Source organism: Apium graveolens, chromosome 6 (genome assembly GCF_009905375.1).
Source record: "Apium graveolens cultivar Ventura chromosome 6, ASM990537v1, whole genome shotgun sequence".
Taxonomy (NCBI): Eukaryota; Viridiplantae; Streptophyta; class Magnoliopsida; order Apiales; family Apiaceae; genus Apium; species Apium graveolens.
In genome coordinates this window covers 59551334-59565680 of record NC_133652.1, presented here as the reverse complement: position 1 = coordinate 59565680, position 14347 = coordinate 59551334, and the positions used below count along the sequence as shown (strand labels likewise).

The window sequence follows — 14347 nt, the reverse complement described above, 5'->3', positions numbered from 1 at the left end:
AGTCATTTAATGCATGGATTATACATGAAAGGTACAAATAACTTCAACTATTTGGAACTTTTAATGTTTACAAAATATTTTGGATAAAATATAATGATTACTGTTTTACATGTTACTAGGTACATGCCTCTGCTGACAATGATGCAAGAAATACATTTCAAGCTATTGACAAGAATCAGATTGAATAGGGATGCTATGATCAGAAGTGATGCACAACTTTGCCCAAGAATAAAAAGAAAGCTGGACATACTTGTTACTGAATCCAGAAACTGGAGAGCTAGCTGGAATGGTGCAACCAGGTATAGTGTCAAACATGGTACAAGAGTTGTTACAGTTGACTTAGATGCAAAATCATGTGATTGTAGGAGGTATGGCCTTACTGGCATACCTTGTGAACATGCCATTGCTGCAATACATGATAGGAGGCATCACCCTGTGGATAATGTCTCTGATTTTTACAAGAAACAGAAGTTTTTGACATCATATAACTTCCCTCTAGAAGCACTAAATGGAGAAGAATTCTGGGAGGTCCATTCTACTGAAGAGCTTCTACCTCCAGATCTTCCAAAAAAACTAAGGGGAAGGCCAAAAAAAATGAGAAGGAAGGAGGACTGGGAAGGTGGGAATAGAGTGCAAGGATCTCAAACTGTAAGTGGTCCAGTTATGCAGAGGTATAGCAACAAAAGGGTTATGCATTGCTCCTTGTGTGGGGACTCATCTCACAGGAAAACTAATTATCCAACCAAAAAGAATGGTGCACCACTTGATGAAGAAGCTGAGATGAGGACAGTTAAGCAAGGAGATGCAACAAGGCCTGACCACAACACAACTTCTGCTAGTAAGAAAAAAGCCCCAAAGGAGATGAAGAGACAGAAGCTTCAGATAAGAAGACAAGACAATGGAAAAGCTATTGACAATGAAGGACAACAGAACATATGGGATGGTAAGAAGTCATTGAAGGTGCCTAAAAAGAAATTGCCTTTTGTTAAGGAGGCAGGTGATGATGTGGTGAAGAAAGGCAAAGATCCAACTCCTTTTCAAGAGAACCTAATAGGACCAGTTGGGTATAAAGCAGTGTTCATGCCTACACCAGTCTTTGTCCCATTCTTGCCCCCAAGAAGCACACCAGAAGCTTCTAAACCTCCAGCACTTCACTTGTCTAGCCAACACAGTTCTACTACTAGAGTAACTCCATCCAATCTAGCTCAAATCTCCAATCCAGCTGACATAGGGGCTGAAGAAGAAGCTGGACTTGCAACCATGGAGGCAGAAGAAGAAGATGAACTTGCAGACATGGAGGCAGCAGAAGAAGATGAACTTGCAGACATGGAGGCAGAAGATCCACTTCAACCAAGCAGGAGGTCGGTAAGACTTCTTGAGAAGAGAGCATTCAAGTGGACTAACACACTAGATGATCCAGTTAAGCTGGATGATTAGACCTTTGTTATGCCTACTTTTGCTTTGCTTCATTAAGTAGATTTAAGACTATGGCCAAACTTTTGAGATGGGATTTGTAGTTCTTTTGGTATGCTTTGGACCAGGAGTATGCTTTTGTTTTAAGACTATTATGCTTGCTTTTTGTATGGCTAATATAATATTTGGACCTCGCCTTATCCTAGTGGAATGGAATCTTATGGTTTTATTTTATTCTAGTGTCATCATTTCTGTAAATATTCATTACTTTGCACATGTTTTACCTTGTTTGCGGACAATGACAACTTTAAGCACACTCACAGACAGAAACTTATAATACACAATGGCAATTTTAATTAAAGAAACCATATCAACCAACTGCAATTTCATTAAAAAGAACCAACTACATCAACCAACTACATCTTGTACATACAACCAATTGCATCAGTATTACATCTACCTAACAAACAACATTATTAGGGCTGCTGCAACAGCAACAAACACACACAGTTTCAAACTACTTCTAAGCCTTTCTATTTCAGCTTCCAGGTCCTTGTTTGCCTCCTCTACTTGCATCTTCTCACCCTTCACCAATCTTTTTTTCAACAGCTTCCTCCAGATTTTCTTCAACAAGTTTCAGTTTTTCCTCCAATACACCCTTCTGTGATTCAAATGAGTGACTACATCATAAGCTCTCCCATTAAATCCTTCATCAATCCACTCAAAGAAGTGGCAGCCTTGAACCTCCTAATTTCATAGCAAAAAAATCAAACACATTGCATATTATCAAAATTTATTTTGTAAAACCTTACATAAACGATAATATATACCTTATGTTTTTGACATGTATAGAACCTTCTCCCTGGATTTTTCAGTGTCCAAGAAGTACTAACCCTTGCTAATCTCCCACAAAAACATTGTTGATAACCGGATTTTTTCACTGATTCAATTGAGGTGCTACCGCACATTTTTGTGTTAAGGCTTCCACTCCTCATCAACGACAACTGCTTAATCTTCAATGAATTACACTAATTTATCCTTTCACTCCCACTATTGGATATTTGGTGTAATAACCCTAATAATGGTGTAGAGAGGGGACTGTGGACTGTGGTTTCTATCTGTTTATTTATAACCATGTTTGTTTATAGCCGTTAACAATACACGTTACAATACACGTAACAAGTTGTTTACAATGTGTCCAACAAAGCACTGCCACGTAGATTCTTCCGTTAGGTCAAGTAAATAATTTAAAGGCATTGTCATTATTCGCCACTAGAGTGGTACATTAGAGACCCCGATAAAAATAATGAAGATTTTGATACTAGGCTCTCACTTCAGTGACCAAAGTGATATTTGTGCTGTGTGTGCCCCTTGTGTGGAAACTAGGGTCTTGGCCTTCTTCTTCCTGAAAAGGCTTTAATTGGTGAATGTGTGGCTTCAGTGTCCCTCCCTCTTTGGTCTGTGTCCCTGGTTGGGGACTATTTTCAATAGTTGCACCCTTTTGGGAGGATGCAACTAGGGATGTGTTTGACTCCTTTTGAACCACCACAGTCTTTTGAGAGACTGTGGCTTGGCTGGCTTGGGTACCACTCACCTCTCCCACCTTATCCTGGGGGGTTTCTTGATGTTCACCCCTCCCCTCACCACTCACACCCTGTTCACTCCCTTCAGGGTTTATGGTAGTTGTTACAACTGTTGTCTTTTGAGAAACAACAGAGGTAGTTTTCTTTGACTTGAGTTTTGAAACTTTAGTTTTGGTGGCTTTGGTAGGAACCTGTTTGGACAAAGACACAGATTCCATTGCCACACTGGAAGCAAAGAAACAATGGGGTTGGAAATAGTAGGAGTTATAGAAGTGTTTACCTCACTTACCTGTGGTGCATTCATGATTGGCAAATATACCAATGGCACCTGGCTGTTGAGGTTCATTCTCAAAAGGTCTGCAAGGACCCTTTTCTCTTGTGCCCAGCATTTGAGTTTATTATTCTCATTGATATAACCAATCCTTCAGCAACATGGTTAGCCAATAACATAAAGAATCTAGCATAGTAGATGTTATGTGGTCTATTAGCTTTGTTACCTAATCTGGAACCTAATTCTAGCATGATACAGTTGCTAAAATTAAAGTACCTATCAGAAACTAGCATATAAGCATATTAACAAGAGATGAAGTTATGGCATCAAAATTGCTAATCTTCCCAGAGAAAACCTTAATAAAGGCATCTCCAAGAAAACTCCATTCTTTCCTAAGGCCTTTCCTTCTAATACTACCTAAACTAGCAGAATCAAAAGCATAGCCTATGGAATCTAACATAGCAGATACATCTTTATCAGTGTGTGGTGTCATGGCATTATTCTCAGGCAACTTAAAGCAAGACTGTATATCATCACAGTTAATGCAATAATCCTTACCTTTGAGAGAGAAGGCAATAGTCATATCTGTGGAGTTGAACTCTGCAGTTGTCCAAATCTCCTCAATCACCTCACAGTAGATGGTTGGGGCTTCCAGCATTGCATAGCTTAGTTTGCAGTTTTTGATGAAGTCCATCATCTTGTGATAATCAGAATGGGCTTCATTCTTTTCAACCAAGGCTACGAAATTATTCTTTTCATAAACAAATCCTGTTTGAGACATAATTTTGACTACTGGTGCCATTGTTGTGAGTAGAGGTTGCAGAGAAAAACTTGAGAATTTTGGGAGAGAAGGAGAATAAAATTGCAAGAAAGCGTAAAGTGAAAATAAGAATTCAATGGGCTTTTATACTTTCTTGAATTAAAACGTAAATAAAATGATTAAATGATACTTTTAAGTAAATTACAGCCGTTTAAGAATAAAGAAAACTGTAGAAATTCTGAAAACTGCCTTTAATACAAATATACAACAGTGTATATCTGTATCAACGGTTAAGTAAAAGAATCAACGGCTGTGACTCACTTAAAGTAACTGATGTGACACTTCAACGGATAAGGTAAATAGTTATCCGTCGATGATCAACACTATTTTATCCGTTGAGGGATAAAATTACCAGAAATGTATTTGTCTTTCAACGGATAATGAACATCCGTTGATAGAACAATTTTGGCTTTCAACGGATAGGGAATATCCGTTGATAGATAAGTTTACTTAAAGCCAACTTTGTTCTTGCAGCAAATTCATTTCAGGCTTCAAGCAGATTATATAGAGGACATAAATTTATGAATAATTAAGCATACCTAGCTCACTTACTAATCTTGTGAATGTTGATTCATCAAGTGGCTTGGTAAATATGTCTGCAATCTGCTTTTCACTTGGAACAAAATGAAGTTCCACTGTACCTTTCATCACATGTTCCCTAATGAAGTGGTACTTGATGTCAATGCGCTTGGTTCTTGAGTGCTGCACTGGATTTTCAGTAATGGCAATGGCACTTGTGTTGTCACAGAATATGGAATTTTGTCAACAGTCAAACCATAGTCAAATAGTTGATTCCTCATCCATAGTATCTGTGCACAGCAACTACCAGCAGCAATGTACTCAGCTTCAGCTGTTGATGTAGAAACAGAATTTTGCTTCTTGCTGAACCATGACACAAGCTTGTTCCCTAGAAATTGACAGGTGCCAGTTGTGCTTTTCCTGTCTATTTTACAGCCTGCATAATCTGCATCTGAGTAGCCAATTAGATCAAAACCAGACTCTCTAGGGTACCAAATTCCTAGATTTGGAGTCCCTTTGAGATATCTGAAGATTCTTTTAATAGCCACTAAGTGAGATTCTTTAGGGTCAGCTTGAAATCTAGCACAGAGACATGTAGAAAACATTATATCAGGTCTACTAGCAGTTAAATATAAAAGTGAGCCAACCATGCCTCTATAACTTGAAATATCCACAGACTTTTCAGCCTTGTTTAATTCAAGCTTGGTGGCAGTGGCCATGGGAGTTTTTGCAGATGAACAATCCATTAAGTCAAACTTCTTTAAAAGATCATAAATATTTAGTTTGACTAATGAAAATTCCACCACTAACTTGTTTAACTTGTAAACCAAGAAAATAAGTTAGCTCTCCCATCATGCTCATTTCATATTTACTTTGCATTAACTTAGCAAACTTTTTACAAAGCTTATCATCTGTAGATCCAAATATAATATCATCTACATAAATTTGAACAAGTATTTAGAGCCATTAACATTTCTAAAGAAGAGAGTTTTGTCAACAGTACCTCTTGTGAAGTGATTATCTAGAAGGAATTTTGACAAAGTCTCATACCAGGCTCTAGGTGCTTGCTTTAGTCCATAGAGTGCTTTCAACAGATAATACACATAGTCTGGAAAGTTTGGATCTTCAAATCCTGGAGGTTGGCTTACATAAACTTCTTCCTCCAATTCCCCATTTAGAAATGCACTCTTGACATCCATTTGATAGACTTTGAAATTGGCATGGGCTGCATAGGCTAGAAAGATTCTGATGGCCTCAAGTCTGGCAACTGGAGCAAATGTTTCATCAAAATCTATTCCTCTTGTTGAGAATAGCCTTTAGCAACCAATCTGGCTTTATTCCTTATGACAATGCCATTTTCATCCATCTTGTTTCTGAATACCCATTTTGTGTCAATAGAACTCTTGTTCTTTGGCTTGGGTACCAGCTTCCATACTTTGTTCCTTTCAAATTGGTTTAGCTCCTCTTGCATTGCTAAAATCCAATCTGGATCCAATAGAGCTTCTTCCACTCTCTTAGGTTCCTCCTGTGATAGAAAGCTACTATACAGACATTCATCTTGAGTAGCCCTTCTAGTTTGCACTTTAGATGTAGCATCACCAATGATCAGTTCAAAAGGGTGATTCTTGGTCCATTTCCTTTGAGGTGGTAGATTAGCTCTAGATGAGGTTGCCTCAGTATTGTCATGATGTGAGATAGAATGTTGATTGGTTGAAACTCCCCCTGAGTTGCTGATCCTTTGAAAGGAATTGGGAGCTCTATCAACTGATGAAGTGAATTGATTATCCGTTGACAGACTGTGATCAACGGATGCTTCATTATGAACTTCAACGGATGCTGCATTGCTTCTTTCAACGGAAGCTGAATTATGACTTTCAACGGATGCAGCATTCTGTGCATTATCCAAAGGCAGATTCTGAATTCTTCTTGAGATGCCTTCTTCATCATTCTCATCTTCACTATCATCACAATATATCTCAATGTTGTCAAATTTGAGTCCTTCATGATGTCCCTCATCTGTTAGTCCATCAATCTTTTTATCATCAAACACAACATGCACAGATTCCATGACAATGTTGGTTCTTAGATTGTAGACCCTATATGATTTTCCAGCAGAATAACCAACAAATATTCCTTCATCAGCCTTTGCATCAAACTTCCCTTTGTGATCAGATTGATTCCTTAAGATGTAACATTTGCAACCAAAGACAGAAAGTTTAAAGTTGGTTTTCTTCTCTTGAATAATTGATAGGGAGTCATGCCTTTTGCCTGATTGATTAGAGAAATATTCTGAGTGTAACATGCACAGTTAACAGCCTCAGCCCAAAAGTAAGTTGGGAGTTTTGACTCTTCAAGCATTGTCCTTGCAGCTTCAATTAGTGATCTGTTCTTCCTTTCCACCACACCATTTTGTTGTGGGTCCTTGGAGCTGAGAACTCATGCATGATCCCATTTTCTTCACAGAACAACTTCATGGTTGAATTCTTGAACTCAGTTCCATTGTCACTCCTAATATTCCTTACTTTGAAATCAGGATGATTGTTGACTTGCTTGATATGATTGATAATGATTTCACTAGCTTCATCCTTTGATCCAAGAAAATAAACCCATGAAAACTTTGAGAAATCATCTACAATCACTAGGCAATATCTTTTCCTTGAAATTGACAATACATTGACTGGTCCAAAAAGATCCATGTGTAGCAGTTGTAATGGTTCATCAATTGCAGATTCAAGCTTCTTACTGAATGATACTTTCTTTTGCTTTCCTTTCTGACAAGCATCACACAGTCCATCCCTTGTGAATTACTAGAGGCATTCCTCTAACTAAGTCCTTTTTGACTAGATCATTCATTGTCTTGAAATTCAAATGGGACAGCTTCTTGTGCCATAGCCAACTTTCAACTGCACTTGCTTTGCTGAAAGACAAGTAATGGATTCTGCATCTGTAGAGTTGAAGTCAGCTAAGTACACATTCCCTTTTCTAACTCCAGTTAGAACCACTTTATTGTCCTTTTACTTGTGACAATACAGGCTTCAGAATTGAAGGAAACAGTATTCCCTCTGTCACATAGTTGACTGATGCTCAATAAGTTGTGTTTGAGACCATCAACCAATGCAACTTCATCAATGATGACATTTTCTTTTGAAATCAAGCCATATCCCATAGTGAATCCTTTGCTGTCATCTCCAAAGGTTATGCTAGGGCCAGCTCTCTCCTTAAACTCTGTGAGCAGGGTGAAATCTCCTGTCATGTGTCTTGAACACCACTGTCCAAGTACCATAGATTCCTTCTTTTTCCCTGCACACAACAAAATCAATCAAGTTGATTTTGGTACCCAAGTTTCCTTGGGTCCAGCCTTGTTAGTCTTTTTCCTAGACTTCATTCCTCCTGCATCTTTTGACTTAGGTAACTTTGGGTCAACCTTGATCTCAGATGTGGTTGGTTGAAGTGTAGGGTTAGTCACAGAATCATTTAGCACATTTGATTGAATTTGATAAGGCATAGATTGTGCAAACATGTTATTCCACATAGGCATATTGTATGGCATTTGAGGCATACTAAATGCAGTAAAATAAGGATTATTAATATATGGCATGTTTGCAAAATGTGCATGGGGATTCTGATGAGACATAACAGGCAGCATGCAGAGGTGACATAGACATGTTAGGCATGGAGGGATTTGAAGGCATGGGAGCATTTTTAACAGATTTGCAATTATCAGATAGGTGATTAACACTTTTACAATGCACACAGCTTTTTCTAGGAGCATACCTATCAGGTGTGTAATTGTTATGTTTATTAATCCCTACCTTCCCATTTCTTTTAGATTTTCTTTTAGTTTCCTTCTTATCCTCAACCAACTTAAGCCTATTTTTCAGCTGATCTAAAGTCATGTGTCCTATATTCACCTTACTGGCATCTTTGGATGTGCTAGCTCCTTCTTTGACAAAGTTCTTGAAGTTGAATCATCTTCTTATTGAGATTTTTATTTTTAAAATTACTTGCCTGTTTTAATTGATGAGCCTTCAACGGATGCTCCTTTTCTTCCTTCAACGGATAACTTTCATCATCCGTTGATTCCACATCCGTTGACAATCCATCAATTAATTCTAACTCCTTTTTGTTTTTCTTCCAGGCATCCTCACAGAATGATTCAATTCCCTGAACCTTGGCAATCTGAACACTAACATCCCTAGATGTTTTCCAGGCCTTGATTACCTCTTGCTCACTTTCTAACTGTTTAGAAAGAATTTCTACTTTCTTAACAGCTTCTTCTAGTTCACTCTCAACAGTCAAGCATTTAAGTTTAATCTTTTCAAGCTCAATTACCTGATCCTCTAACACAGCATTCCTATCACTTAAAAACACTTATTCTCTTTGATCCTAGTGTTTTCTTTAGCTAGTGATTTAAGGGAAACACGCAAATGATATTTCATTGGACATATCATTTATGGCTTCATTGCATTCATGTTTAGAAAGCTGAGAGAGATCAGTAGTAATTACCTGGTTGCTTGATGAACTAGTTTCATTTTCATCAGAATTAGCCATCAGGGCTAGGTTGACATATTCCATATCATCATCTTCATTGACCCATCTGCTGCCCAATCATCTTGAGTGAGAAAAGCTCTTTCCTTTTGTTTGAGCAAATCAAAATACTTCTTTTTGTAATCAACTTGCTCAAATTTCTTTTATCAGAGGTTGGCTTCCTACACTCACTTGCAAAGTGTCCACTAATGCCACAGTTATAACATTTGAACTTGATTTGTCCACCATTTTTGTTTGGCTTAGTGAATTTTGTATTTTTCCTGAACTTCATCTTTGCAAACCTCCTGGACAGAAAAGCCAGATGTTCATCAATATCATCAGAGTCATCCTGACTGGAATTGTCTTCATCCTCAGCTACTTGCTCTTTACCCTTGCTTGATTCTGATTTGCTTGTGCCAATTTTGAGACTTGGCATTGTCTTTTCCTCATTCCTGGCTTCAACCTTCTCACTGTCAGCTACAAGTGCAACTGATCCTCCTTTTCTCTTTCCCTTTTCCAAATCATCTTGCTCCATCTCAAGTTCATATGTCTTCAAAATTCCATATAATCTTTCAAGTGTGAAGTCCTTATAATCTTGAGAATTTCTTAGAGAAACAGTCATAGGCTTCCATTCCTTTGGTAGAGACCTTAGAAATTTTAAATTGGAGTCCTTGACTTGGTACACTCTCCCATACAGCTTCAATCCATTCAACAGTTTCTGAAATCTGTTGAAGGTATCATTCAATGATTCTCCTTCTTCAAAGTGAAAATATTCATACTGTTGAATGAGAAGCTGCATTTTGTTTTCTCTAACTTGCTCAGTGCCTTCACAGATAAGCTGCACAGTATCCCAAATTTCCTTAGCAGTTTGGCTGTTGATGACATTGTCAAACATATCTTGATCCAGGCCATTAAACAGAATGTTCATGGCTTTCTTGTCCTTGTGGACCTCTTCAATATCTTCAACAGTCCATTCTGCCTTTGGCTTGGGAATAGACTGTCCAACAGCAACTGTTGCAGTAGCAGCTGTGGCCACCTTGTGGGATGTGAGGACCATTTTCAATGCAGTTGATGTAGCTTTCATCTTGAGAGAGAAGATGTAAATGCATCTTCACCTTCCAGTGATGATAGTTATCTCTTTCCAGGATTGGAATCTTTACACCAATATCCTTCTTACTCATGATGTTAGCAGAATAGATCTTTAAACTCTTTGTATGTTAAGAGCTTGCTCTGATACCAATTGTTATTCCCAGTGGACTAACAATGAGATTTACAGAAGGGGGGTTGAATGTAAATCTCAAAACTTTTTCAAGTTTTGAGCAGTTTCTAAGGCTAAGTGTTTTGAGAACAATGTGTGAATTGCTTGAAGCTAATACAGACAGATATATATTCAAACACAAATGTAAAGAACAAAAGAACTTAAAAACTTTTCTGGTGGATTTGTTGTTCCACCAGAGATGTGTTATTTCAGAAAATCTGTGATTCAAAGAATTAAATCACAGCTGCTTCCTAGTACAAACTAGATGATTTTCTCTCTGGATTTTCTAAACAGCTCTGGAAAATTCATATCTAATTACTAGCTGCTACTTGGTATATATCACCAAGTTTACAAGTGAAGACAAAACTGTAAAATACAATTAAAAAGGCTCTTCACATGTTTCTTCTTCATTTCTCTATCCAATGCAATTAGGATATCTGTGAATCTTTGAATACTTCCTTGTTTGCACCAGAATGGAAATGCTGCATTTTCTTGATTCCTCCTAGAGGCTTCCACATTCCAGTTTGTCTCTGTCAACCCATGTGCCTCTGTCAGCTTATGAATTGTCACTATCAACTGCTAATGAACTAAGCATCCGTTGAAGCTTTCATCCGTTGATGCCTTATCCGTTGAGGCTTTATCCGTTGAAGCTTTATCCGTTGATGCATTATCAGTTGAAGTCTTTATCCGTTGAAGCACTTATCCGTTGATGGATATTATCCGTTGAAGCATTAGAGACATCCGTTGAAGCTTTGTTTCTTATCCGTTGAAGGTCTTCAATATCAGTTGATACTTCTTCACTTATACAAAATTACAAGGCATGAAATATTTACAATTAGCCCTCCTATTTGCATATCCACTAGTAGTCAACATGACTGATATTTCCTACAACATCTAAGAATTACAACTTGAATCCAGAGAATGAAATGTGCTACAATACTAAACTTATTGCTAAGTAAAGCTACTCCTTCAACGGATAGCCAAGATGGTCTTATCCGTTGAGGCTACAAACACTAGATTTCTACTTAAGTGTTTTGTTTAACTTATCATCAAACTAATACACATATTCCTAACATCTACGAACAATATTTAAAATCAACGAAAATCTTTAAAATTCATGAATTATTATCAATACTTTAACATCTCAATTATCTCAATTAAATACATCTCTCCTTACATAATCAGAATAAAAATGGTAACAAACTACAAACTAAACATTGTCCAGGGACCAAAAGAGCATACAAGAGATTTCAAAATTATTTTAAATGTTTGTTACTGTAAAATAGTTTGCAGGTGCGAGTATACATCTGTTTCTCTAGGTTATCTTTTTCCCTGCCTTTTAGATGTGAAGCATAGTAATTGAATGAAAGAAATTTTTGATTTTTCAATTTTAATTCGGTTCAATATTTTACCGATTTCAATTCGATTTCAGTTTTGTTTCGATTTTTTGCTCAGTCATAATTAAAGAAGTCCTGAACGCTGAGTAAACTTAATATGATTTCGAAACTACCAATTGATTAGAATTGAATACTACTACCTTTTAAGTGTATTATATATTCCTTAACAAGGTACCTCAACTTAATGTGATAACGGGGCTTGATTCCTTACAAAGATTTGTCAGGGACCAAATCTGTAACAAACAATCTTTCAGCCTTGGATGATCATTTAAATGGTCACGACTAGAAATAAGGTTTATTATGGATTGCGATACAGATAAGTTATCCCTAATATCGTTGTAAGTGTATGTATAAGTGTTCAGGTGTATAAAAATTTAAGTGCACGTTGACCTAATCTGTCCCCTGGCAGTATATATTGCGCATGGAGACTCGACTGTATTTTAATATTTTTTTAAAGTATAATATTGTAAATAATTTTTTAATAAAAATTTGTTATCTAAAGTTTAATATAAAAAAAAATTATAAAAATACTTTATATTCACCTTAAATACATGTCTGATATTGAAAAAAATTTGTATACAATTAGAAATAGAGTACTGTTTATGAATCAACTTGTTTTGTCCAGCATGCGCATGAGAGAACTGCTGTTTATCTGATGCAATCATACTAATGTGTTACAGACGTCAGAATGATTTGTATTGTGAGTGTTCTGTGATGAGTGATTAATTAGAAAAAATTACACCAAAAAAATAGGGGGATATACAAACCATGAATACATGATAAATTGTGTTGATCAAAGGGGTACAAGGACAATTGGTTCTACTTTTACATACCGGCGGATAAGAAAAAGAAGAACAAATTGGAACATTTTGCAAAGATAGATAACAGACACTAATTAAGTTATGTCTACATAGCAAATTGAAGAAAGAAAATTGCGAAGGTGGGTTAAATACAAGGGGTGGATAGCTTTCTGTACTGAAGAATTCCTTTGTACAAAGCTTGCCAATTCCCAGGCATCGACCCTTCCTCCAAATGTCCATGCTTACCCCTTGACCTTGACCTACCACTGCTGCTTCTCATTTTCTTGTTTTCAATCTCATTAATTTGCCTATCCCTATTCGAAAATCTAACTCTCTTCTTCGTTTCATCTTTTCCAGACCCTGCATGTCCAATTCCAAAACACTAAGGTTTAGTGTCTAATATTTACCACAACATATATATGTCAACTACTGTATAAGTTTGTATATTTAATGATTGAATGCTTTTGAACTGGTCATGCTCATGCAGCCACTAAAATTTGCAACTAGAAGAGATGGGTACAATTCAAATTGAAGTTTATTTTCACTTTACTGCAGATTTTATCAATGGAAATTTTGACTACAAACAGTGAAACATATGTAATTTTGTTTCTGTTTCCTTAAAAGAATTTCAAATTATCATTCTGGAAGTAGTTCTATATATAATACTCTATTTAATCCTAAAATAGAAAAATCAGTTTATTTTTTAACTAAGTAATAATAAATTAAATGAATTCTACAAGCCCTTCTTGACTTTATTATAATTTAGACTAACATATACTCCGATTATAATAACCTTGATCGGATCAATCTAATTGTCTTCATGTATAAATTTCTCATCTTGGAATAATCATCGAGTAATCTCATTTCTCATCATCTTGGAGTAATCATACACTCATCCTAGACTTTTTATGACCAAAGCTTTTTTTAAGAAGGTCCAAGGTTTCTTACTTATAACAACCGTGAAGGAACAAAAATAACAAATTCTAGTGCAAAATGCAGCAACCTTATTTCTTACTTCTTACGTTAGATCAGATCACATGGTAAAAAAAACAAATGGTTAATCTTAAAATTACCTAGTTCAGTTTCAATCTTCTCCATGAATTCAGAGAGGAGGCGCTTATGAACTTGAAGAGAGAGAAACACTATGCTTCCCGAAACTGCAATCACGGCCACCAATCCAGCTCCCGTAGAATCATCCATCTCTCTCCCTCTATATTTTCTCTAGCTGTATATATAGAATGTAAAGATTATGTTGAGATCAAAGAATGGTCTGATCAAAAAGTATAAAGTTGAACATTTTATTAAGGTCTGAAGATGACCGCAAGAGCGACATCACAATAAAGAATGGGAGGAAACAAGTGAGAAAAAATGTTCATGCATTTCAAGAAAAATGAATGTATGGAAGGAATATAATTATGTGATCAAAAGGTAATTGGTTTGTATTGCATATTATAGAGTTTTTGGCGGAGACTCCAATGGTATTTTACTTTGTTTTCTTTGTGAATGCACCATCAAATGCTCATTGACTCTCTCATTGACCTCATATACTAAGTCGTTACAAAATAGCAACGCAAGGTTCATATGAACATTCGTTTACTAATCTTTTTAATCTGTATATTGATCTCAAGTCTCAACTAAATTAATGATTAACTAGTTAGTAATGTAGCACGGTTTGAAATTAAAAATAATATCAAAATTATTATTTATATAAAATTGAACTTGATAATTAATACGGAATCAAGATTAAAATATAATAAAT

General features: G+C 36.3%; 1 long non-coding RNA gene across 1 annotated transcript; it reads right to left on the bottom strand.

Moving 5' to 3' along the window:
- Positions 1–12538: 12538 nt before the first annotated feature.
- Positions 12539–14116, bottom strand: LOC141667789 (uncharacterized). The gene is made up of 2 exons (XR_012552788.1): positions 13662–14116; positions 12539–12948 (listed from the first exon to the last, which is right to left on the bottom strand). It is a non-coding gene; the product is annotated as an uncharacterized LOC141667789 (long non-coding RNA).
- Positions 14117–14347: the final 231 nt, after the last annotated feature.